The sequence below is a fragment of the Giraffa tippelskirchi genome, chromosome 7 (assembly GCF_054371585.1).
Source record: "Giraffa tippelskirchi isolate mGirTip1 chromosome 7, T2T-mGirTip1v1.2.pri, whole genome shotgun sequence".
In the NCBI taxonomy this organism is placed as follows: domain Eukaryota; kingdom Metazoa; phylum Chordata; class Mammalia; order Artiodactyla; family Giraffidae; genus Giraffa; species Giraffa tippelskirchi.
Window position 1 is genome coordinate 114,560,037 of NC_137281.1, and position 25,090 is coordinate 114,585,126.

Consider the following 25,090-nt stretch of genomic DNA (forward strand, 5'->3'; position numbering starts at 1 on the left):
AAAAATAAATAAAATCCACAGATTACGTGCCTAAAGCAACTCCCAGCAAAGAACCCCAGACGCTCGCATCATCCGCCACCAGCAAGTGGGGGCTGAACGGAGAGGAGCGGGCGGCATTGCCTAGGGTAAGGACCGGGCCCGAGTGCCCCGAGGGCAATCTGAGGGAGCTAACGTGAGATAGTAACCTAAACTGTGGGACAGCGAGAGAGAGAGAGAACTATCCCGCGAAAAGCCCAACTCTAAGGCACTGCCGGCCCGCTCACAGAACAAAGGACTGAGCGATACCAGAGGAGAGCTAGCCGGCTGCGGACCGCCCCATCCCCCGCCGGACACAGCGGGCAGGCGGGGCCCGCCAGAGCCGGAAAGGGGCAAACTCGGCTCCAGAGAGGGCACCCCCTACCAAACTGCAAACAGGCTCCCAGTTTCTAAGCAAAGACTGCCTGAGATCCCGGAGGGTCGACAGCCGCCGGGAGGGTCGCAGCCAGAGACCAGCTCCCCAGAACCGACACAAAGCACACCGGAGCCGGGCGCGCCCGTAAACCGAGGCGGGGGCCAGGGAGGTGATAAGCCGCACCGCCCCAACAGGGGACAGCGCCCTCGCCAAACTCCTGGCCGCCTGGACAGCTCCGACCGGGAACGGCACAAGCCGCGGGCGAAACCGAGTCTGCGCCTTTGTGGAGTAACCGGGAGCCTGAACCTGAGCGGCTTAGACCTGGGAAGTGCACGCAGCTCAGGGCCCGCTCCCCGGCCGAGTAACCTGAAGCCTGAGCAGGGTAGACGGGGAAAGCACACACGCCGTGAGCGGGGGCGAACCGAGTGCGGCCGAGACACTGCGAGCTTACCACACACACGCCAGAATTGCAGTGTTCCTTCCTCCCCACAGCACGACTGAACAAGCGAACCTAAAGAGATCACCTCCACCGCTTTGTTGCAGGGCGGAAATTAGATACTGAAGAGATCTCCAAACAGAAGCCAAATAAACAGAGGGAAGCGCTTTGGAAGGGACAGGCCAACAGATTAAGATCCCTGTAGTTAATACCGACTGCATTAAAAAGGACCTATAGATCTTGAAAAGTATAAGCAGGAATAAGGATCTATCTAAAACTGAGCAGATCCCACACTGCTCACAACAGCTCCAGAGAAAGTCCGGGATATATATATTTTTTACTATTATTATTTTTTTTTTTTTAATTTTTTTTTTTAATTAAAAAAATTTTTTTTTTCTCTTCTTTCCTTTTTCTTCAAGTCCTCTATTACACCTTTAACTTTCATTTTCATAACCCACTATTAACTTGCAAAAAAAAAAAAAAACCCTATTTTTGAAGCAAACTACATACATATATCTTATACCTTTTGTGTTTTCTTTTTTTTTAATGTTTTTTTCCTGTTCTACATTTTTTTACTGTTTCTTTTTTTACTGTTTTACTGTTTTTTTTCTTTTTACACTGTTTCCTTTTTTCTTTTTTTTTTTTTTTTAGATTGTAAGTTTTATAAGAGTCTAACCTCTACTCTAGATTTTTAATCTTTGTTTTACATATTTGATATCAACTTTGTACATTTAAGAACCCAATCTTTAGGACCCATTTTTACTCAGGAGTGTGATCACTGGCCTGATCACTCTCTCCCCCTATTGATGCTCTTTCTTCTCCCCCAGGGAACCTCTATCTCCCACCCTCCTCCTTCTCTTCTCAACCCAATTCTGTGAATCTCTGAGGGTGTTCTGGGTACCGGAGAACACTTCAGGAACAGGATACTGCCCAGATCTCTCTCTCCCCTCTTAATTCCTCCCTTTCTACTCATGCTCACCTCTGTTACCTTCCTCCCCCCTCTCTATGTATCTCTGTGAATCACTCTGAGGGTTCCAAACTGTGGAAAGCACAGAGGGAAGTGCTTACTGGCTAGATTGCTCTCTCCACATTTGAATTCCCCTCTTCCCCTCCTGGTCACCTCAACCCACCCCCCCCCCCCACCTCATCTCTCCATGTAACTCAGTGAACCTTTCTGGGTATCCCTCACTGTGGAGAATCTTTTCACCATTAACCTAAAAGTTTTATTATTGAGGCTGTATGGAAGGAGAAGTCTTGAGGCTACTGCAAGAATAAGACTGAAAACCAGGGGAAACATTAATTAATAAGAGACCATCCAATAGCCTCCATAAATTCACTGAAACCAAGCTCCACCCAAGAGACAATAAGTTCCAGAGCAAGACATACCACGCAAATTCTCCAGCAACGCAGGAACATAGACCTGAGCATCAATATACAGGCTGCCCAGAGGCACACCAAATCCATAGACATCTCAAAAATTAATACTGGTCACTCCATTACACTCTAGAGAGCAGAAATCCAGCTCCACCCACCAGAACACCGACACAAGCTCCCCCAACCAGGAAACCTTGACAAGCCACCTGTCCAACCCCAACCGCAGTGAGAAACCTCCACAACAAAGAGGAACTTCATACTACCAGAATACAGAAGGGCCACGCCTAACACAGCAATCTAAACAAGATGAAAAGGCAGAGAAATACTCAGCAAGTAAAGGAAAATGAGAAATGCCCACAAAGCCAAACAAAAGAGGAGGAGATAGGGAATCTATCTGAAAAAGAATTTAGAATAAGGATAATAAAAATGATCCAAAATCTTGAAAGCAAAATGGAGTTACAGATAAATAGCCTGGAGACAAAGATTGAGAAGATGCAAGAAATGTTTATCAAGGACTTAGAAGAAATAAAAAGGAATCAATATAGAATGAATAATGAAATAAAGGAGATAAAAGACACTCTGGAGGGAACCAACAGTAGAATAACGGAGGCAGAAGATAGGATAAGTGAGGTAGAAGATAGAATGATGGAAATAAACGAAGCAGAGAGGAAAAAAGAAAAAAGAATCAAAAGAAATGAGGAAAACCTCCGGGACCTCTGGGACAATATGAAACGCCCCAACATTCGAATCATAGGAGTCCCAGAAGAAGAAGATAAAAGGAAAGGCCATGAAAAAATACTCGAGGAGATAATAGTTGAGAATTTCCCTAAATTGAGGAAAGAAATAGTCACAGAAGTCCAAGAAACCCAGAGAGTTCCAAACAGGATAAACCCAAGGCGAAACACCCCAAGACACATATTAATCAAATTAACAAAGATCAAACACAAAGAACAAATATTAAAAGCAGCAAGGGAAAAACAACAAATAACACACAAGGGGATCCCCATAAGGATAACAGCTGATCTTTCAATAGAAACCCTTCAGGCTAGAAGGGAATGGCAGGACATACTTAAAGTAATGAAAGAGAATAATCTACAACCCAGATTACTGTACCCAGCAAGGATCTCATTCAGATATGAAGGAGAATTCAAAAGCTTTACAGACAAGCAAGAGCTGAGGGAATTCAGCACCACCAAACCAGCTCTCCAGCAAATGCTAAAGGATCTTCTCTAAACAGGAAACACAGAAAGGATGTTTCAACATGAACTCAAAACAACAAAGTAAATGGCAACGGGATCATACTTATCAATAATTACCTTAAATGTAAATGGGTTGAATGCCCCAACCAAAAGACAAAGGGTTGCTGAATGGATACAAAAACAAGACCCCTATATATGCTGTCTACAAGAGACCCACCTCAAAACTAGGGACACACACAGGCTGAAAGTGAAAGGATGGAAAAACATATTCCAGGCAAACGGAGACCAAAAGAAAGCAGGAGTCGCAATACTCATTTCAGATAAAATAGACTTTAAAATAAAGGATGTGAAAAGGGACAAAGAAGGACACTACATAAAGATCAAAGGATCAATTCAAGAAGAAGACGTAACAATCATAAATATATATGCACCCAACATAGGAGCACCACAATATATAAGGCAAATACTAACAAGTATGAAAGGGGAAATTAACAATAACACAATAATAGTGGGAGACTTTAATACTCCACTCACGCATATGGATAGATCAACTAAACAGAAAATTAACAAGGAAACACAAACTTTAAATGATACAATAGACAAATTAGATTTAATTGATATTTACAGGAGTTTCCACCCCAAAACAATCAATTTTACCTTTTTCTCAAGTGCACACGGAACTTTCTCCAGGATAGATCACATCCTGGGCCATAAATCTAGCCTTGGTAAATTCAAAAAAATTGAAATCATCCCAGCCATCTTCTCTGACCACAATGCAGTAAGATTAGACCTCAATTACAGGAAAAAAACTATTAAAAGTTCCAACATATGGAGGCTAAACAACACGCTTCTGAATAACCAACAAATCACAGAAGAAATCAATAAAGAAATAAAATTATGCATAGAAACGAATGAAAATGAAAACACAACAACCCAAAACCTATGGGACACTGTAAAAGCAATACTAAGGGGAAGGTTCATAGCAATACAGGCGTACCTCAAGAAACAAGAAAAAAATCAAATAAATCAACTAACTCTACACCTAAAGCAACTAGAGAAGGAAGAAATGAAAAACCCCAGGGTCAGTAGAAGGAAAGAAATCTTAAAAATTAGGGCAGAAATAAATGCAAAAGAAACAAAAGAGACCATAGCAAAAATCAACAAAACTAAAAGCTGGTTTTTCGAGAAGATAAACAAAATTGATAAGCCATTAGCCAGACTCATCAAGAAACAAAGGGAGAAGAATCAGATCAACAAAATTAGAAATGAAAATGGAGAGATCACAACAGACTCCACAGAAATACAAAGGATCATAAGAGACTACTACCAACAGCTATATGCCAATAAAATGGACAACTTGGAAGAAATGGACAAATTCTTAGAAAAGTATAACTTTCCAAAACTGAACCAGGAAGAAATAGAAGATCTTAACAGACCCATCACAAGCACGGAAATCGAAACTGTAATCAGAAATCTTCCAGCAAACAAAAGCCCAGGACCAGACGGCTTCACAGCGGAATTCTACCAAAAATTTAGAGAAGAGCTAACACCTATCCTACTCAAACTCTTCCAGAAAATTGCAGAAGATGGTAAACTTCCAAACTCATTCTATGAGGCCACCATCACCCTAATTCCAAAACCAGACAAAGATGTCACAAAAAAGGAAAACTACAGGCCAATATCACTGATGAACATAGATGCAAAAATCCTTAATAAAATTCTAGCAAACAGAATCCAACATCATATTAAAAAGATCATACATCATGACCAAGTGGGCTTTATCCCAGGAATGCAAGGTTTTTTTAACATCCGCAAATCAATCAATGTAATACACCACATTAACAAATTGAAAGAAAAAAACCATATGGTTATCTCAATAGATGCAGAAAAAGCCTTTGACAAAATTCAGCATCCATTTATGATTAAAACCCTCCAGAAAGCAGGAATAGAAGGAACATATCTCAACATAATAAAAGCTATATATGACAAACCCACAGCAAACATTATCCTCAATGGTGAAAAATTGAAAGCATTTCCCCTAAAGTCAGGAACAAGGCAAGGATGCCCACTCTCACCACTACTATTCAACATAGTTTTGGAAGTTTTGGCCACAGCAATCAGAGCTGAAAAAGAAATAAAAGGAATACAGATAGGAAAAGAAGAAGTAAAACTCTCACTGTTTGCAGATGACATGATCCTCTACATAGAAAACCCTAAAGACTCTACTAGAAAATTACTAGAGTTGATCAATGAATATAGTAAAGTTGCAGGATATAAAATTAACACACAGAAATCCCTTGCATTCCTATACTCCAATAATGAGAAAACAGAAAGAGAAATTAAGGAAACAATACCATTCACCATTGCATCAAAAAGAATAAAATACTTAGGAATATATCTACCTAAAGAAACAAAAGACTTATATATAGAAAACTATAAAACACTGATGAAAGAAATCAAAGAGGACACAAGCAGATGGAGAAATATACCGTGTTCATGGATTGGAAGAATTAATATAGTGAAAATGAGTATTCTACCCAAAGCAATCTACAGATTCAATGCAATCCCTATCAAGCTACCAATGGTATTTTTCACAGAACTAGAACAAATCATCTCACAATTTGTATGGAAATATAAGAAACCTCGAATAGCCAAAGCAATCTTGAGGAAGAAGAATGGAACTGGAGGAATCAACCTGCCTGACTTCAGGCTCTACTACAAAGCCACAGTCATCAAGACAGTATGGTATTGGCACAAAGATAGAAATATAGATCAATGGAACAAAATAGAAAGCCCAGAGATAAACCCACGCACATATGGACACCTTATCTTCGACAAAGGAGGCAAGAATATACAATGGAGAAAAGACAATCTCTTTAACAAGTGGTGCTGGGAAAACTGGTCAACCACTTGTAAAAGAATGAAACTAGAACACTTCCTAACACCGTACACAAAAATAAACTCAAAATGGATTAAAGATCTAAACGTAAGACCAGAAACAATAAAACTCCTAGAGGAAAACATAGGCAAAACACTCTCCGACATAAATCACAGCAGGATCCTCCATGACCCACCTCCCAGAATATTGGAAATAAAAGCAAAAATAAACAAATGGGACCTAATTAAAATTAAAAGCTTTTGCACAACAAAGGAAACTATAAACAAGGTGAAAAGACAGCCTTCAGAATGGGAGAAAATAATAGCAAATGAAGCAACAGACAAACAATTAATCTCAAAAATATACAAGCAACTTCTGCAGCTGAATTCCCGAAAAATAAACGACCCAATCAAAAAATGGGCCAAAGAACTAAACAGACATTTCTCCAAAGAAGACATACAGATGGCTAACAAACACATGAAAAGATGCTCAACATCACTCATTATTAGAGAAATGCAAATCAAAACCTCAATGAGGTATCATTTCACACCAGTCAGAATGGCTGCTATCCAAAAGTCTACAAGCAATAAATTCTGGAGAGGGTGTGGAGAAAAGGGAACCCTCTTACACTGTTGGTGGGAATGCAAACTAGTACAGCCACGATGGAGAACAGTGTGGAGATTCCTTAAAAAACTGGGAATAGAACTGCCATATGACCCAGCAATCCCACTGCTGGGCATATACACCGAGGAAACCAGAATTGAAAGAGACGCGTGTACCCCAATGTTCATCGCAGCACTGTTTACAATAGCCAGGACATGGAAGCAACCTAGATGTCCATCAGCAGACGAATGGATAAGGAAGCTGTGGTACATATACACAATGGAATATTACTCAGCCATTAAAAAAAATACATTTGAATCGGTTCTACTGAGATGGATGAAACTGGAGCCCATTATACAGAGTGAAGTAAGCCAGAAAGAAAAACAACAATACAGTATACTAATGCATATATATGGAATTTGAAAGATGGTAACGATAACCCTATATGCGAGACAGAATAAGAGACACAGACGCATGGAACAATTTTATGGACTCTGAGGGAGAAGGTGAGGGTGGGACGTTCTGGGAGAATGGCATTGAGACATGTGTATTGTCATATGTGAAACAGAGCACCATTCCATGTTCGATGCATGTGACAAGGGCTCAGGGCCGGGGCAATGGGATGATCCAGAAGGATGGGATGGGGAGGGAGGTGGGTGGGGGGTCCGGGAAGGGGAACACATGTAAACCCATGGCTGATTCATGTCAATGTATGGCAAAAACTATTACAATATTGTAAAGTAATTAGCCCCCAACTAAAATAAATAAATTTATTAAAAAATAAAAATAAAAAAATAAAAAAAAAAATAAAGACAGTTTGGAAAATGTTATTACAGACCGATATCAAATGGGACCAAGAATTATCATTGATTTTGTTAGCTATGAGAACTAACATGTAATAATAACCGATTATGATTATAGAAGGAAAAAGTGCACATGTTTTAGAGATGCCTAGTGAAACACACAGAATGTCTGGGGTTTACCTTTTAAAATAATTGCACAAAGGAAAAAATAAAAGGAAAAGAAGGTGGAGATGAGGCAAATATGGCCAAATCTTGCTGTTTGTTGAATCCAGGCAATGATTCATTATTACCCTCTTTGTCCTGAGTGAATTAGACATTTTGTGATAAAATATTTTAAGTTCCACCTGGTGTCAAAAAATAAAATACTCCATCATGAAAAGCAAACCATTTACACAAAATAGAACACAAGAAACATACTTAAGGAAAAATGTTCAATGTTGATAAAAAAAAAAATTTTAATTAACAATTAAAAACAGTCACTAGTTATCCTTTCATATCTATTAAATTTGCCTGAAACTACTGACTCAAAAAATTGGTGCTGAAAGGGCTGGGAGAGACAGCTATTCTCATGTGTTGCAGGTGGTGCTGTAAATTAGAATGACCCTTTGGGCAATTTAGCAATAAATATTAAGAGCCATAAAGCTGTTCATACCCTTTGACCTACTAATCCCACTCCTGGGAATTTATCCTAAGGATATAATTCAGATGTAGGAACAGAGCTATATATACAAAGATGTTCTTACTCCTATTATTTATAATAGAGAGAAAATGGAAATAACCTTAATGTCCAGCACTAAAGGAAGTGGTAATAAATTATGGAATATCAATTTGATGGAATATATTACACAAACACTAAAAACAAATCTATTACAAAATGGAAAAGTGTTTACAAAAAGCCTCAAGGGATAGAAAAACAAGAGTTTACAACGATGAAAGTAGAAGCTGGAAGAGAAGTTAGATAAATGAAATCATTCTGCAGTTAGGGTAGGATTACGGGCAAAACAAAAGTTTCTTTTATTTACATTTCCTTCACTTTTTGTAGGAAAATTTGCAGAAATTATCCTTATCGTGTCCCTTTTTAATTCCTTCTTATATTGTTAAAATTCTTAAAAGCTGACTTTTAAAGTCTTTAAATGATAGGCAAAATGTGTACTGAAGTGAACTAAAATATTCCAAAGTCAGGAGTAATATTTCATCAAATAACACAAGTGACTTCACACACACACTAGTTGCACCATCTCTGAAGTAATCAGTGAATCAAGAGAAGTGAGAGGGTTAAGGATACCCTCATGAACAGCTCACAGGAAGAGACCAAGATTATTCTACTCACCTTTTCCCTAGATTTTAGTTTTAAAAAGAAATCAGTGCAAAGCAGAGATATCATCTAGGGAAAGAGAGCTGAGGGGAGACTTCTGGGCTAACGTTAGTGTGAGGAGGCACCTTGTTCTAGAGGAAAAAATGGGTGTGGGAAGGATGTAAGGGATCTGAAGCTTCTGATGACAAGGCTCAAGTTTTTCAGCAACTGATGCTTCAAGAAGTGATTGTGCTCTTGCACTAAAAATGAATGCCGTGCACGCTCATTTGCTTTCATCCTTGAGCATTTCTCATGGAAGCATCCTGTACAGTATATTCTGTGGCCAGAGCTGACGTGTTCAAACTAGGGACAAAGGATGCTTAGGCTGGCAGGCAGTGCATGGCAAGTCCCTCATGCCCTACAAGGGATGCCAACTTCGAATTTCAAGTTATTCCCCTACAGATGTCTGCTCCTGAAGCACACCCCATGCCTTCTCCCAAGTAAGTCATCCAGTTTCTAAAATAAGCAGACTCTCGTGTGTCTGGGTGGGACTTCCCCGATGGCTCAGCGGGCAAAGAATCCGCCCACAATGCAAGAGACACAGGAGACACAGGTTCCCTCCCTGGGTCAGGAAGATCCCCCGGAGAAGGAAATGGCAACCCACTCCAGTATTCTTGCCTGAAAAACCCCATGGACAGAGGAGCCTTCCAGGCTGTAGTCCAATGGGTTGCAAAGAGTTGGACATGACTGAGCAACTAAGCACGCATGCCCACATGTATCTGGGTTTGCTATTATTCTAGCTAACATCTGACTCCCAAGTCTTTGGTTCTTTTCCATAATATCTAAATCACGCATTTGCGTGAAAAATGCTGTTATTTCTGACTGCCAACTTCAAAGAGCCTTGACTTATTGTCTCCTATATCTTATTCCTATAGTAACATAAACACTCAAAAGTCAGCTACTGCTATGTTATTACTGGTATTTCTTCCTCCCTAGACTGTCAGCTTCTTGAGAGTAAAGCCCTTGATCAGCTCCATATTCTCAGACATTGAATGAATGAATCAAAGAATCTGTCCATCCATTACCTCTAAACAATCCACCCTGTAGACTTCAGAAACAAAGTTGTTTGGAAAAGACTCAGGGAGGACCAGAGGAACCAAGACAGACTTGCTAAATACATAACCTCCAAAGCATCCCCCAAAATTGTGGGCATCCCAAAATCCAGGGAACCACGCAGGCAGTATGCAAGTGAAATCCATTTGGCACATTTGCTCTCACTTCTTCACTCGTATCAGTTTGTAAATTTGACCATTAAGAGGTTTATGTACACTTCACAAAGCTGCATTTAAATCTAGCTGTCACCAGGTGGTGGTAAATGACCCAAGTTACCAGGCTCAAGTCAAAACATTGAGAAACCAGAAATTAGATGAAATCTGGAAAGTAAGTGCTTCTATCTTACCTACCCAAGACTGTAATCTTGTTGCAACAGTTAAATTCAAATATCCAACAACAGGGGGACTTCCCTGATGATCCAGGGTAAGAATCCACCTTGCAATGAAAGGAACATGGGTTCAATCCCTGGTTGGGGAACTAAGATCCCACATGCCACAGAGCAACTAAGCCCATGGGTCACAGCTACTCAGCCCAGGCACCTCAACTAGAGATCCCACGAGCCACAACTAGAGAGAAGCTCCCACACCACAATGAAGATCCTGAGTACCTCGACTAAGACCTGACACAGCCAAAAATCAATTAATTAATCTAAAAAATCAAACAGTAAACCCTCTTATAGAACAAAGGGAAGAAACCCATCTTGGTAAAATCTAGAACCAAAACCCATCTTGGTAAAATCTAGAACTTTTTACCTGATGCTAACTCTCTGAAATGATGTCAATTTTGTCTTCATCAGCAAGTCTTTTTTTTTTAATTTTTGTAATTCAAACTGAATATATGTCTTGCAGCCTAACTGATCATGCAGGAACAGGCCAGTTTGATATTTAAGGCGGGTTTAGGGGGTCATCTAGTTTCTAAAACAATAACAGCTTTTCTTCACATTAGCCACAATTGAGTTACCTGGAGAGATGGTTGGAGCCAAGCAGTCTCTTTCAACTATAATCACACACTGGAGTCACCTGGACCAAGTCCACTTCTAGGCGCTACTTCAGAGATGCTCTCTTACTCAGAAACCCTCCCAAGCTTCTAAGGGGGAGGGACAAATTAGGAATGTGGGATTCACACACACACACACACACACACACACACACACACACACACACACACACACTACTATATACAAAACAGGTAACCAGCAAGGACCTACTGTATAGCACAGGGAACTATCCTCAACATCTTGTAATAACCTATAACAGAAAAGAATTGGTTATATATAACCAAATCACTTTGCTGTACACCTGACTCTAACACACATTGTAAATAAACTGCACTTCAATAAAAGAAAACAATAACAAAACAGAACCACCCTCCCAAGCTGTCTAATGTTCCAGTTCCCTAGTGTGGACATGAGATGCTTCTGTGTGGTCCCACTTTATCTCTCCAGTTTCCATTCATGCCAGCTCTGGCCCACAATGAACCCTACGAAGCAGCCCCTCCATCCTCTGAGTGTGCTGTGAACACAGTGGGACCTCTGCCCCAGCTGGTGCCTTCACCAGGCATGGCCTCCCACCCTCCATCCCCTTCTCCACCAGGAAATCTGCTGGCAGGAAGTACTCCACAGTCACCTCCCAGGCTAGCTCTTGCCAAGTCCTCCAGGCTGCCTTTACGTCTGTCTCTGTTCATTTTGGCCCTTCGAGCAAACCCCTAGCAAGACCCATCACTGCCGCTACCACGGTCTGTTTAGATCTTTCCCTTGCACCAGACAGCAAGCCCACACGGTACAGATGTTTAGTGTGTCGATTATCTTATATGAAACAGCAGTCCTCTCAGGAGGTGAAATCACTGCTATCCATCCACACATTTTTATAAACTGCTTTGGAAAGAGATTCCTATAGTGAAAGGATCCCTCCCAATTTCTTTCAAAAAAGACCTTGTATGTCAACCATACTAAAATGAAATTATACAAAAACTCAGTAAAGTCCTCTTATGGATTCACAACAACCCCCGGAGGTTTGCAAGGCTTGTCAGCTTCCTGGAATTTTTTCACATTGGTGACAGACACGAAAGACATGGGTCATTTCGTGTTAGATGTCAGAATGTGATATAGCCTATAATTAAAAGGATGTGAATGGTACCCGACTGTGCAAGACTCATGAAACATAACTCAGTATGGAGGTTGGCGATATGGAGAGAAATGAATGAATATAAGAAACACAGCAGCAAATAAGTATTAAATACTAGATAGCACTTGATACTTTTTTTTTTTAAGAAATTATGCTTTAGGGTGTTTTCTCTTACCAGCTGAAAAATGATACTATACATGTATCTGCAAATGCCTTTCATAAAACAGGAGACACACTGAAACGGGTCATGATATTAGAAGGTACATTAAAACTGACTGTCACATTGAATTAAATTGTTTAAAATCTTGTAAGAGTAAGGAAATTAGATTTTTTTTAATCCAAACTAAATTTATGATATTATTATTTTCTCTGAAATTTGTTTTGTTTTCATTCTAATCTTAAGAATAGCCAAGTAAAGTAAACCAAGCACTTCTATTTAAAATCAGTGTGTAATGGTTGGTATTTGTGTGCTTATCATGAAACTCGACACATTAATAAAAAGTTTCCAAACCTCTATCACCAGTACCTCTCTCTGTTACTCTTTCTAATGAACCTATAAAGCCATTAAGATGAATGGTGAATCCTAATTTGACTTGAAAGATGTTAAAAATAAAGCAAGTTATAAAACAAACAAATAAATAAAAAGACTTTCTACTTTAAACCACCTTGGTAAAGAAAGAAGTCATTTTCCCATTGAAAATATAACACAAATGGATACCTGCCAATCAAAGCATGGAGTTCTGAATTCTAGGTCAAAAAGAAGCAATAGGATACTTGAATGTGAGTCTTTCTTGACTTTTCACGGGAAATGCATGCTGTTCAATTATTTGAAAATTTGACAGAAAAATAGATTGAAGATCCCTATTATTGTTACCCGCAATGAACCCCCAGTTACCCAGAGACCCAGTGGACTGACTGGGTTATGGCTGGCACAGGACAGGCGAGAATCTTCTAGAACTCAGGGTTTTTATTACCTCCCCTTGCTCCCTCTTGTCCTAACCCAGCCTAGTTTTCAGCTCAACATGCTGTGATCCGGCAAATAGTTTTCTCCATTTCCCTCAACAAGAAATCGTGTCTGATGCACAAACACCTCACCGTGAAAACTGAGAACAACTGATATCTAATACTCTTCCTCTGAAAAGGTTTTTTTTAATTTTTGCTACAGTTTCTCTTAATTCTATTTTATAAGTGCTGTGACATTGTAATTTCATAGTTATGTATTTTTGAAGTGCATTCCCTTTGGTAAAAACCACCAGAGGAAGAATTTAAAAATAAGGTTACCTTCTTTTCTTAAAAAATGATACAACACAGGGACCTATGACAAGAGGAGGATCTGCCCTGCACTAATGCAGCATGAAAGGACAGTTTAAAAAGGACAAGGAAAATGGTACATTATCTCATTTTGGGGGGAGCGGAGGGATGAATTAAGGCCACAACAAAACGAAACTGAAAAATTGCTAAATGAAGCTCTGAGTGGGGAAAATGAAAAATCAATGAAGGAATGAAGGGAAAAAGGTACATTTTTCATCTTCATGATGTTTGATTGGGTTTGGAGAAATTCATTTTCAATTAATGTGTCTTGTGGCATTCAGCCAGGCCAGATATGAACAGGGCACACATTTTAATCAATTTTTTTCTATTAAGTTTGAAGTAATATATAATCATAGAACTATACTATTCTAAAGGATCAGTTGAAACTGGCTTCTGTGGTAAAGTAATCTAATTTGGTTTGATTTCTATCTTATATTAAAGATCACCCCACTTCTACTGAAAAAGAACCAGCCCCCTGAATCTCCTGGGTACCCACTCATAACAGGACTATACAAACAGCAGTGAAGGAGGGATAAACTGGCATCCCAATCTGCGGGCATTCACTGGCAAGGAAGAAAAAGAGCATACTGGGTATCAGGGCTTTTGCTGGCTTAGCTCATTATTCTCAGAAACAACCCTCAGAGTCATTACCCCCATAGATGAAGGAACTGGGGTTTCTAGAGTTTTGCTGTTCATTCACTCCTCCACATCAGCCGTGACCCAGTGCTAGATTCCAGGAGCACAGCTGTGAGCCAGGGAGACCTGGTCTCCACTTGCAGGGAACCAGCACGTGGAGAAAGAAGCGCACGAGTCAGCACGACGAGGGAGCAGGCAAGTGATGTTTGCTTCCCCTCCTACCCAGAGACGAGATGCACCAGCCATCTGCCAAGGGGGTGAGGGAAAGATTCAGACCACGCGACTAAGAGGGGACCAGCCCGTCCCAGCTGGCCTGGAGCTTCCTAGGTTTTAGTCTCATGTGTCAGGAACCTTCTCATCTGCAGGCAGACCAGGACAGTTGGTCACCCAAGAGCTTGATGCTGGCAGGGCTGAGACCTAAACCCACGTCTCTCTGATGACAAGGCCTGGGCTCTTCTGTTCACACCAGCCTGAGGTCCAAAGAGTGACCTCTGTCCTCCCTGTGATGACAGCCTATCTCAGCAGTGCTGCCTGCAAATTAGGCCAGGCAGGGAAGAACAGCGGCCGGCGATACCTTCTTTTACAATCGGTTTGCTGGGGCCCTACGTCTTAAGGCTGCTCTTTTCTCCTCTGTGACTTTACAGGAAGGTGAGGTGGGGAAGCAGGAAGGAGGGTCCTTAAGCTTCCCTGGATGGACACAGTATCAGGGACAAACGACCATACACTGAACAGGAATATCCAGGGAGAGAAATGTTTCAGGCTAAACAATCAGAGGATGTACAGGCATAACTCGTTTTACTGCACTTCGTTTTATGGTGCTTTACACATACTGCATTGCTCACAAATTGAAGGTTTGTGGCAACCCTGTATTGAGCAAGTCTGTCGGCACCATTTTTCCAACAGTATTTTCTCACCTTGTATCTCTGTGTCACATTCTGATAATTCTTACAATATTTTAAATCCTCCACTGCAGCAAAAAGATTACGACTCTCTGAAGGTTCACATGATACTTCTGTCGTTGTTGTTTAGTCACTTAGTGGTGTCCGACTATTTGAGACCCCCTGGACTGTAGCCCCCCCAGGCTCCTCTGTCCCTGGGATTCTCCAGGCAAGAATACTGGAGGGGGTTGCTATTTCCTTCTCCAGGGGATCTTCCCAACTCAGGGATGGAACCCCTATCTTCTGCATTGGCAGGCAGGTTCTTTACCGCCGAGCCACCAAGGAAGCCCCAGATGATGGTTAGTGACCAGTTTTTAGCAATAAAGTATTTTTAATTAAGGTCTGTACATTTTTTATATATAATGCTATTGTACACTTAATAGACTACAGTATAAACATAACTTTTATATGCACTGGGAAACCAAAATGTTCATGTGGTTCACTTTACTGTAATATTTGCTTTATTACAGTGGTCTGGAGGCCAACCTTCAGTATCTCTGAGGTAGGCCTGTATACCCAGCTCCACACCTGACACAAAGCTGATGCCAAAAAAAAAAACAAAAACAAAACAAAAACAGTCGTTTAAAAAAAGGTTCCTATTGATAGACATGCACTACTATATATAAAATAGATATCTAATAAGGACCTACTGTATAGCACAGAGAACTCTACTCAATACTCTGTAATGACCTACATGGGAAAAGAATCTTAAAAAGAGGGGATATATGTATGGGTATAGCTGATTCACTTTGCTGTACACCTGAAACTAATACAACATTGTAAATCAACTATATTCCAATAAAATTTTTTTAAAAAATAAAAGTTTGTTTACTAATTGTGTGAATTCTAAGACAAAACAAAACAAAAAATGAAGGAGGCTTCAATTAAACACACACACATACACACACACGTGCGCATCACACAAATACATGTTCCTAAAGTTCAGATGCCCTGGAACATGGACCCTCACCTGCACTGACCAGGACTCTCCAGGGAGCCTGTGAGCTGCCCTTCCTGTCCCTCTCCTCTCTGATTCTTCAAGAAACCCCTGCCAGAGGCATTGGCAATGGGGAGCCATCGAAGAATTAGGAGCTGAGAAATAAAGGACGTTTTCTCAGGTTGTTGCTGCTAATCCACCACAGTTAGGCTCAACCTACATTTCCAGCCTCTTCATCATTACTCCCTGCCATCATTACAGTGCACTCAAACTGGGATATTGCTCGCTGAACTCACCCTATACTTTCCGGCCTTCATGTTTGTGCTTTTAATTGATTCTATGTCTAGTCTGGCACGTCCTTTTCCACCTACTCAATCCCTGCCTAGAAAAATCTAACCCATGCTGCAAGACCGAGTCAAATATCACCTCCTCCCTAAAGTCTCTCCATGCACACTAGAATTAGTGAGTATTTGCAGGCACTGACCTACGCCCTTAGTGTACATTCTTTCCATCAACAACCCCTGAAGCAGCTATTATTATCACTCACATTTTTTGATAAGGAAATTAAATGTTGGAGAAGATAAGTAAATTGCTCAAGATATAAAGCCCAGTGAGAAGCAGAGGCAGGATGCAAAGACAGATTTAATTTACATGACGCCCACAAACTTAACCACTGTGTTCTCCAGTTTCTATGTCCTCAGCACACAGCTCATTGCCTGCTCAACCCTTACATTCTACCTTGAGTTATAACAGCTTTAATGTCAACCAGAAAATCCTCTGAGGGCTTTGAGGATTCAGGTCTGTCTTTGCATTTGGTTCATAAAAGGTGCTTCTTAAATGTTTACTGGCTGACCCATCAGAAGAGCACTCTCCATAAACAGGGCCTAGCTCTTCATCACCCCCACTCCCACTGCTGTGTGTGGAGGGCTGACTTTCCTGCAAACTTTAGGACAGAGGCAGGGGTACAGGAATACAAAGGCAGTGGTGCAAAGGAAAATTACTTCAGCTTGATAAAGGCTGAATGAAAAAAATCAGTGGTGGAAGGATGGACTATTCAATGAATGGTATTAGAGAAACAAGCCTTCCATGAGGGAATAAAAGGTGAAATTTCTATTCATACTATATACACAAAAAATAAATTCCATACGGATTACTCTTTATTTGTTCAATAAAATTTATTGAGCACTTGCTATATGCCAGTGACTATTCCAAGTGTTGGAGATACAGACATGAATGAAACAGACCAAAACAACTGCCCTCAGAGAGCTCACATTCCAGTGGAGAAAAAGAGACAATACATAAACAAGCAAAACAGGTAAGTGTAGGATCTATCACAATATGATAAAGTACTATGGAGAAAAACAGAGTAAGGATGAACAGTGGGCAAGATCGTGGCGGGGGTGGGGAGTGGCGATTACAGACCTAAAAATGAAAAACAAAACTCTAAAACTTATGACAAACAAGACACACAACACAGCACAAAAAGATTGATAATTTTATAACAAAATTTTTTAAATGTGTATATTAGACAAAACCCCATAAACAACCAAAAACCATAAACTGAGAAAATAGCATGCAAATATTTTTTGATAAACAACTAATACTGGCAGTATACAGAATTCCTACAAATCAGCAGGAAAAAAGAAAAACCACCAAACAGAAAAATGAACAAAAGATGTGAACAACCAATTTATAAGAATGGGAGCCTGACCGCTGAGAAGTTTAGGGTCAATTCTCTAGTTGTAATGAGCAGTTACCAGGCTGATGCAAATTAAAACTAAGCCAAAGAAATATTATTTCACAACTGGCTAAAATTATAGTCTAAGAAGTGGTGAGGATGTGGGGAAATCTGCCCTTATACATGACGGGTAGAAGTCTATGTACACTTTGGAGAGTGACAGAGGTGAGACTGTGGCAACCCCAGTCCCCGGCAATTCCTCCTCTAAATCTAGTCCCTTGATAAGCATAGACACATGTACAGAATTGTTTGTAAAAGAATAAAAAATTGGAAACAAGCTAAATGTCTATCAAGAGGATACATTGTAATATATTCAGATAGTGGAATAGTAGAGAGCCATCAAAATGAATAATTAAGATCTAGTATATGGAACAACACCAAAAACAAAATTGGGGAAAAGAGTAAGTGTCAAAATAAATACAATAACATTTATTTATACACTATATATAAAATTTTACACACTGTTTTATCATTTATTTGTATTTTGTCCACACAACACAGCATGTGGGATGGTTCCCCGACCAGGGGTTAGACCCAGGCCCCTGTGAGGAAAGCACCAAATCCTGACCACTAGGCCACCAGGAAACTCCCTGCATACCTTTTTAAACACAGAAACTAAGCTATATATTGACAATAAACATATGTATGTGTAATAAAAGCAGAGAAACATGGTCTGGATAGAGAGAGGCCAGTTGCCTCTGAAGGAAGTGTTGGGGCAGGATGGGGTGGAGGGTAAGAAGGACAAAGATTCAAAATGGGAGGAGTAAAATGAGAACTTCTTTAAAGTTCTTTATTTAGAAAAAAATACAAAATATGCCAAAATGTTAATATCTTTCAATTCCAGAAGAGAGTACATGGGTTTTATATTTATTATTCTCCATATTTAAAATTTTTTTCCAGGGACCTCCCTGGTGGTCCAGTGGTTAAGACTCCGCATTTCCAATGCAGGTGGCACAAGTTCAATCCCTGTTTAGGGAACTAAGATCCCACAGGCTGTGCAGTGAGGCCAAACAAAAAAAAAAATTATAAGTTTTTCCAACTGCTAAAAAAAAATAAGAAGCAAAGAACGAGGCTAGCTTTGGAGTCAAAAATCTGGGTGTAGACCTAGCACCATCATCACTTGTGGAGAGGCTTCTGGCAACTTATTTTTTTAAGACTAAGCTTCAGTTTCCTATACTAAAAAATGGCGCTAATAATACTGCCCACAGAGAGTTAATGTGGCATGGGAGGTCTAGATGGACAGCCGTGCAACATGATAAACACCCACTGTCTGAGAGTCACTCGGATGAGAAGCACAGTCGCAGAAACTACTATGGACAGAATGTGAGCTCCCAAGTGTCTGAGAAATATATCTGAGCCAATCAGAAATGATTTCAACAAACAGAAAGTGGGTTCAAGGACATTTACAAAGACCTTCTCCCTTGAAAGGACAGTCCGAATTGTGAATACATTAACCAGTACCAGCAATACAATGAACCTGCAATATTTCAACAATGCATAGAAAAAAGGTTTACCTCTGTGTGAGCTTTCTGACACCTTCCGAAACCTTCACATTTTAGATCAAGCATCTAAGATTTTTACATCAAGAAGTGGCTAATACAGTGTTAAACACCAGAATTGTAAAACTGTAACATTTTCAATTACCGTAAATTCGGCCTCAGCTTGTGAGTAGTATCTCCTTTGGGTAGGAGTGTAAGTGGCCCTAGGACAAAAGTATAGCCTTAAAAAAGAGTCCAAGGCTTAGGATCCAATTAAGGGTTGGGGATAGGGTGGTAGTGTGAGTGGGGGTGGGGCAGGGTTTGAGCACCTAACTCATGTTTGATGTAGTAAGTCAAGGTCACACCATATCGCTGTCCTGGCAGGAGCAGGCAAAGGCAAGGAGGAGCAGATGGAGGGAGGTCCTGCAAGGCAGGGGACCCAGATCTAAGGAGGTCCCCAACCAGCCCAGGAAACAGCATCAGGGCAAGGCACAGATGCGTGGGTCGTCTAGGTAAGGCAAAATTTCTGAGGCACTCCCAGGGTCTCGCAGACAGTCTCAGCCCCTCACTCACTCTCTGCCCTACAACAGAAGGCTCATCTGGCCCCAGGACACCACCCATGGCCCAAAAGAAAGAAGGAACTCCCAGGGCAGTGCAAGAGCACACAGTCCTAGGAGGGAGGCCCACATGGGTGCCCCACTTTCTCTAGAAGTCATTACATTCCCTGGTTTGATATTATTTCATTTTTTGAAGCTGAGTAGCGAGTCTACTCCACTAGAACAAATGCCAATACCTTTTCCACCACAGACTTTGAAAAACACGAGGGCAGTAATGGAATCTCTATAAACAATGTAGGTCCCTATGCTAGAGTGATACGCAGATATGCGATTCTCAGATCCGACTCCAGGCTCCCTGGTGGAAGTTGGGAATCCCAGCAGAGTACGTGGGGATCTGCATTCAAACAGAACACTGGCGGGGAGTAAAACTGCATCACCAGTTCACTACTCAAGTGTGAAGTTATCCATGTGCTCCCTTTCTGCTGCACAGAAACATCTAAACGGAAGACCAAAGCCAACTACTGACAAGAAAGCATGTACCTACCCAGTGGATGGAGTGGAAAAAACTACCCAACGTCTAAGTGACACCCACCCCCTTGATGACCTCACTCCATTACTAGGCTAATACCAGCCACTGACTATTATTACCACTGCGGCTACTACAATTCTCAGCAATGCTTTTAGTGGAGATACCAGGGCCTGTGGCTGTCTCAAGGCCTCTATAGAAATACAGGATGCATGAGGTATATTTCACGTCAATATAATGGGTGGGTCAAAAAGTTTGTTCAGGTTTTCCCGTAAGATGTTATGGACATCTCAGCCAAATACATTTCTCTTTTCATCAGATATACTTCTTTTCATGAAGTGAGTTGAGCTGTGTATTCACGGTGATGGAAGCAAACCAAATGTACTTAAACAAGGAGAGTGCTAAGTTGACTAGTGTTGTATCTTGATTCAGCACTGTGACATCCTCAGGGCCACTTCCCACATACAAATATCATCAAATGACAGAGACACTTGGCTGCTTCTGTATTTCCTGGGGTGTGATCAGGTGGGGAGCACTTCCTCCTGGAGCACTGGATTTCTTCGAGCCTGCTTTCCATCTCCTTGGCAGGTGTCCTTGATAGCTTTTCCATGAATAAAGCTTCGATCTCCAAGATCTTAGGACCAGCCTCCACCTGGCACTTTTAAATTATATTTTAGTACTATCTTTCAGCACAGTTCCTTCTTTGATGTCTAGGAACCCACATTGCTAGAAATACTCTGTGGGTCTGGGAGGTCTCTTGACTCTGTAGTGTCAGGCCATAGAAGCTGAGGTTACAGAATACGGGTGCTTCCACAAATAAGAGCCCTACATCATCACATTTTCCTTTCAATAGCATGTCCTTCGTGTTTTGTTCATCAGCTCATCACACATACACACCAGCTCTTCCCAGCAGAGAGAGTACACGAACAATGAAAGCAACTGCTTCCAACCCAGAGCAGGCTACCATTTTGTCATCTTCCAAAGAGCCGGAGACTAAATGTGGAGAAGAGCTCGTGGGACATGATCTGGAAACAGGGCAATTGAGTGGGTTAGGGTTGTGGGCTCATCGTGGTGGCTCCTTTCCCCTTCCCCCAGGTGGCTAATTATCAGTGAGGGAGAGCACTCTGAATCCTCTAAACACAGGGTACTTGGCAAAAACGTGTTTTGCATTGTACATTTCAGCACACCACACCACACAAGAATTTTAAAATAAATTGTGTGCTAACAAATGGCGGATCCATTTAAAAGGGAAGATTCTCAGAACAGAGAGAATTAAAATTTTTTAAATTGCTTTCCTCCAGATAATTTTCCCCTGGGCAGAAAGCTGCTTTGATTGGCAGGGGACTGGGCCTTGATGAGAGCAGGGGAAGAGGTGTCAACGCCCTGTTGACTGAAGATATTTAAAGATATGTCAGGTATTCACTGCTTGGGCTGTAGGTTTCTTGCAGTCGTGTGCTCATCCCTGATCTCCTGTGTCCTTTAGCAGCAAGCTAAAGAACTCTACCTGATTTGAGACAGAAGACCCAGTCCCAAGACAGCTTGGTAACAGAAGAATGAAGCCCAAGAGCAAGGATGACTGGAACTCAGCTAACACCAGATAGTAAGATCCATGAGGGCAGAGCCACTATCTGCCCCGGCCCCTACTGGTGCCCAGCCCCAGCAAAGAGAAAGTGCAGGCAGGGATCTGGTAAACGGATGGATGAGTTTCTTCATGACTGTTAATTTTTTCAGTGCCTCTGTATTTTCTGCAAAACTCTTAAAAGTCTAAAAGGGGCATATTTGGGCATGTGGGTGTGTGTGTCTATTTGTCAGATCCAGAACTAGTCAGAAGAACTAGTGATGGGAGGGAGATGACCAATACCTGATAAACAGCACAAAAGGAGACTTCATTGAGTACAAAGATCTAGCTAAGTAGGGGTATCTGCTCTCATACTTCATACAAGATACTCTGTATCTTTTCTCAATGAACTTGACCCCATAAGATATATATTAATCTTTCATTTCAAAAGGGCCCCCTTTTACTTGCACAAATCCCTGTGGAAGTGTATTGTCCCACACAACGAAAAATCATTATTGGGCTAAAGATGGCAATACCAAGATTGGTTAATTTTTATTTAGTATATTGTTATTATTAAGAAATTACACTCCACTGGAGTGGAAGTAAATATACTGCTTAACATGTCAGGATTCAAAGAACCTCAGTAATAATACCTAGATGTTTTGAGAAGAAGGAAGCCTATCATTTTAGTAAACTAACTTTCTTCACAGACATTATGACTCAAATGACAGCAATAATGGATGGGGACTGGATTCCTACCTCTGTTGAGTATGAAGCCATCACAGGGAAAGGCTTTCAGACTTCACGGAAGACAGGGAAAACTGTCCCTAACACTGGTGACACGTAAAGGTTGCCTCTATCTTCCAGTCAAATTTGCCTCCATGTCTGGGTGGCTAGAGTTCAGATAGAAAGGCACTTCTCTTCTCAAGCCAGAGTTGAGGACTCCACATGACTAATTCAGCCATCTAGATTTTTCAAAATTTGGTCCAAATGACTAATTCAGCCATCTAGATTTTTCAAAATTTGGTCCAAATTTAGTATATCTTTGCTGATTTCATTCATTATGCAAAGCAGTGAAAAGGCTGAGATCCTACCAACAAAACAGCCTAGTAAACAATAGAGAATCCTTTATATAAAGAGTTTCTATCTCATCTTCTCTCCTCATAAATGCATACCTGATTAAGGGCTAAATACCTTTCAGGGCAGCCAGTACTACAAATGTTTCCTTTATGTTGAACAGAAAGCTGAAATGTGCGTCTTTGCAAGTGCCACCCAGTGGCTCCAATCTGGCTTTGCATTGCAATACAAATGAAAATATATTTCCTCTTCTCCATGACAGTTTACCTAAGATGTGAACTCCCTTCTCACGTCTCCCTGTGGCCATCTCCTGTCCAAGTCCTTCAACCACTCCCTGAATTACTAGAGTTCTAATACTTTCCAACCTTACCCTGGACTTCTCAGGGCCCTCATTTGTCCCTTTTCCATGTTTCTAACTTTAAAAAAAGTCAGAATTGGCTACAGCAATTGAGACTTTAAACCATCTTCCTGTTGTATGAGTTAACACAGTGTATGGGACAAATACCTTAATTCTTATTACCTGATAGAAGTAATTTTTAGTTTAAACTTAGAATTAAAGCTCTCTTGCTCTGTCTGCATCTAACTGGTGAAACCCAACTGGCCCCAGCTGGTCTCTGACGATGCCATCCTAAATTTCTGCCTGCGATTTCACTTCAATGGCTGGGTCTTTCAGACCACATCATCGGCACTTAAAACAGCTATATTTGGGAGATATTACATCAGAGACACTAAAGTAAGATATGGACAGCGATCTTTAGATGCTTCCTTATTTGCATATATAAATACTCCCCTCTGCTGTGCTAAGTCATTTCAGTTGTGTCTCTTTGCAACCCTATGAACTGTAGCCTGCTAGGCTCCCCTGTCCATGGGATTTTCCAGGCAAGAATACTGGAGTGGGTTGCCATGCCCTCCTCCAGGAGATCTTCCGGACCCAGGGATCGAACACCCATCTCCTATGTCTCCCTGCATTGGCAGGCAGGTCCTTTAGCACTTGCACCACCTGGGAAACCCTAATTATTCCCCTACTCCTTTCAAATTGGTATGTTTATTAGATTCCAAAAGTAACTTAGAATTCTAAACTTGAAAATGTCTTTTTAAAAAGACCAATCAGGGCTTCCGGTGGTCAGTGGTAAAGAATACACCTGCCAATGCAAGAAGACACAGGTTCAATCCCTGGTTGGGGAAGATCTCAGGGCAACTAAGTCTGTGTGCCACAACTATTGAGCCTGTGCTCTAGAGCCCAGGAATCGCACTACTAAGCCCTCAGGCCACAATTACTGAAGCCCATGCACCCCAGAGTCCATGCTCCACAACAAGAGAAGCCACCACCACGAGAAGCCCACGCACTCCAACTAGAGAGTAGCCCCTGCTTGCCGCAACTAGAGAAGCCCCATAGAAGCCCACAGCAACGAAGACCCAGTGCAGCCAAAAAATAAATAAATAGTTATTTTTTTAAAAAAGACCAATCATTAAACCCTTACAGATGAAAACTGAATCAGAAGCCAATGCACGTGAGGTTTTGTTCACTCGTTCTCTAATATTAGACAGGGAAACAATGCAGACAGTACCCTGTGGTGAGGCGGGGGAAATGGAGTATGCCACAGCCAAGAAGCCCCTTGGAGAAATGAGGGGCAGCCGGGCCCAGACACCATAAGTGTGAAGTCAGAAGCAGAAAAGCCACAGTCTGACTGCAATGGTTCCTGAGATGCTAACTGTGATACAGGGCAAGACCTGCCCATCACTGCTGCTGGCAGTGCTCCTGCTCAGCCGGGCCAAGGGACCACGAAACTGCATCAGGATTTCCTCATTTGAGCCCCTGCTCCCCCTTCTCCTATTCTACTCCACCCGGGCCAATCACACTGGGTAAGTGGGTTTCTCATTTGGGCGAGGATTTTATCTAATGTGTGTTTATCCTACACACAATTAAAAAAGGTGTCCCTCCCCCACCCTCACAATTCCCTGACTTTAGCCCCACTCATAGCTCCAACATTTTAGAGATTAATTTTTTAAAAGATAAATGTTTAATCTTCTATTTGTCTATCATATGTGCAAATTATTAGAAGTAGATACTACTTTTCATTTTAATAATCCATTAACAAATAACTTTTCAGAGTTGTGCT

At 41.1% G+C, this 25,090-nt stretch overlaps 1 protein-coding gene and 1 non-coding gene across 6 annotated transcripts in view; one reads left to right on the forward strand and one right to left on the reverse strand.

Moving 5' to 3' along the window:
* The window catches only part of MYZAP (myocardial zonula adherens protein), a 124,115-nt gene that overhangs the window by 42,286 nt on the left and 56,739 nt on the right, over positions 1-25,090 (reverse strand). The gene's annotated exons all lie outside the window — the stretch shown is intronic.
* On the forward strand, positions 18,680-18,752 carry TRNAG-UCC (transfer RNA glycine (anticodon UCC)). The gene has a single exon. It is a non-coding gene; the product is annotated as a tRNA-Gly (tRNA).